The 2,474-nt window shown below is 49.4% G+C and overlaps 1 protein-coding gene across 1 annotated transcript in view; it reads right to left on the bottom strand.

The window, feature by feature from the left end:
* Positions 1-175, bottom strand: part of LOC107111626 (C-type lectin domain family 2 member D-like) — an 11,818-nt gene extending 11,643 nt beyond the window's left edge. The window contains exon 1 of the mRNA XM_015412614.1: positions 107-175. The gene's annotated coding sequence lies outside the window, so the exon portion shown is untranslated. The remainder of the gene's footprint in view (positions 1-106) is intronic.
* Positions 176-2,474: the final 2,299 nt, after the last annotated feature.

Below are 2,474 nucleotides of genomic sequence, written 5' to 3'. Positions count from 1 at the left end.
GGAAACAAAGACCGAGCGCAGAGGGGGCTTTTCTTTCCAGGTCTTCGGTCTGCATTTGGCGGCGGGGGGGGGGGGAGCGCTTCTTTCTTGGCGATCCCGCTCTTACCTGAAGCCGGACCGAAGAGCAAGCAGAAGGCGCTGAAGCACACCCGGGGCTCAGGGAACGGCAGCCCAGAGCCAGCCAGCTGTGCCAGGAAACCACCTGGAATGGCGCCAAGAGGAAGACAATGGGGGGGGGAGCCGGCAGCTCCTCCTCCCGAACATGTTGGCTGCAGGACAACGCTGAGAGAGGGCGTCATGCCAGCGACCTAATCTGTGGAGTCTTGTGCGCAAGAATTCTCCTTGGTGAGCTCCTGAGCGAGCGATTTGGCCGCTGCATACATTAGTTGGCTCTGGAGCCTCAACCTTCCTGAGTAAAGACAACACCCTGTGAGCCAGAGGCGAAAGAACTGTGAGCTGGCTCACACCAACGCAGCGTAGAGGGAACACTGGTCCCCTTGCTGGTCTGAAGCAGCCGGACAAAGTGCGAGTCCACCAGCGCCTTGAAGGCCAGCCAAGTTTTCTTCCAGGTGTGAGCTTTCCTCTGCAGGCACCCTTCTTCAGAGACAGAATTTCCTCAACCATTAAATACAGGATTAGTTGCCAGGAAGGGCCAATTAGAGTCGACTGGGACAAAAGGGGGGGGGGGACGGGACTGAACCTAAAACCCTGGGATCCAGAACCTGGAAAGGTTAGCCAAGCCGACAAGAGCGCCCTCTTTTCTACCTGACTAACCGTCTCAGGTTCTGGGTCCCAATTAGAGTCGAGACAGAATCACCACTGTTGCCTTGCCTGGCCTGCCTTTCAACATCTCCGGCAGATCAGGCAACCTGTTCATAAGAACATAAGAGATGCCAATGTTGGATCAGGCCAATGGCCCATCCAGTCCAACACTCTGTATCACACAGTGGCCAAAAATACCAGGTGCCATCAGGAGGCCTACCAGTGGGGCCAGGATATTAGAAGCCCTCCCACTGTTGACCCCCCCTAAGCACCAAGAAGACAGAGCATCACTTGCCCCAGAGTCCTCTTTTCTGATGGACCTCTGCTCCATATGCCTATCTAATTCCCTTGTGAAGCCGTCCATGCTTGTAGCATGTAGCACCACTTCCCGTGGCAGTGAATTCCATGTGTGAATCACTCTTTGGGTGAAGAAGTACTTCCTTACTTCTCCTCCCACAGATTGCTGCAATTTTTTAATAGTTGTGACAGGAATCCGAATTGGTAACATACGGAAGTAGAGTAAAATATTTAGGCAATATAAAAGAGTTGATCAGATTAAACCTAGCTGACCAGACAGGGTTAAATTTATTCCATTGTGAGAACAAAGATAGTGTCTCTTGGTGAAGTTTAGTAAAGTTCATCAGATCTTTGAAGTTAAGTGGTGTTTTAATGCCCAGATAGGGCCATGAAGTTTCAACCCACTTAAAAGGGAATTGAGCTCTCAAAAGAGATTCTGTGGTGGGTGATACTTACGATGTGGAAGCTGTCCTTCTTTCCTTAGGTATCCAGAAGGCGTTTGACGGTCTGGAACCGGTATATCTGAAATCTTTACTTTCCCAGATGGGATTTGAGGACAACTTTTAAAGGGCAATTTTGTCAGTATATGCTAATCGCCAGAGCCAACTGAAGATCAACAGGACATATTCGGATCCATTTGTCCCCTTTACTTTTTGTGATCACAATTGAGCCCCTTGCTAATGGTATTTAGGCACAGTCCAAAAATCCAGGGCATCCAGGTGAAGGATCACAAGTTTAAATTCTCTCTCTTTGCAGAAAATTTAATTTTGTACATCTCTGAACCTCAGGATTCCATTTTGGAACTGCACAAGGTGTTAGGCAGCTTTGGGGAGATTTCTGGACTCACCATAAATCATCATAAATCTTTGCTATATCATGTTAACCTGTTGTTGTCTCTTTGGAGCCTGTCTTGGAACAGGTTTTAAAAAATTATTTATTATTTATTTCCAAATTTTCCAACAAACAAATCAGAACCTAAGCGATAAAGCCATAGAGGGGACCCAGTCACAGAAACCACTACAGAACTACACTAACAAATACAAAGTAATTCTGGAACAGTGATTGATAACAATGTGAAGGAGAAATTCAAAAGGCCAACATTTTAAACAAGCCTTCACCAAGAGAAAATATCTATATACTAATAGCGAAAGGCACCCCCTGAGTGTGGATATCTAAATCCGCACATTGGGGGCACCTGGGGGGCAGGGAGATATTCCTGGACACTGGGGGCGGAAGGCTTGGCGGCCCTCCTGCAGACGGAGGAAGGGGGAAGCTTGGTGGGCCAGCCAGCCTCACTGCCGCTGGGGAGAGAGGAAGGGGGAAGCTTGGGGGGCCGGAATACTCCCCCCCTTGAGTCCCACTGGGGGGGGGGGAACCAGGGAGGCCCGGTGGCTACAAGTGGTGGTGGTGGAGGG

This window comes from Gekko japonicus, unplaced genomic scaffold, assembly GCF_001447785.1.
Source record: "Gekko japonicus isolate JY-2015 unplaced genomic scaffold, Gekko_japonicus_V1.1 scaffold131, whole genome shotgun sequence".
Classification (NCBI taxonomy): Eukaryota; Metazoa; Chordata; class Lepidosauria; order Squamata; family Gekkonidae; genus Gekko; species Gekko japonicus.
Note: the sequence above shows the minus strand (reverse complement) of the source record. Positions and strands in the feature narration are given on the sequence as shown.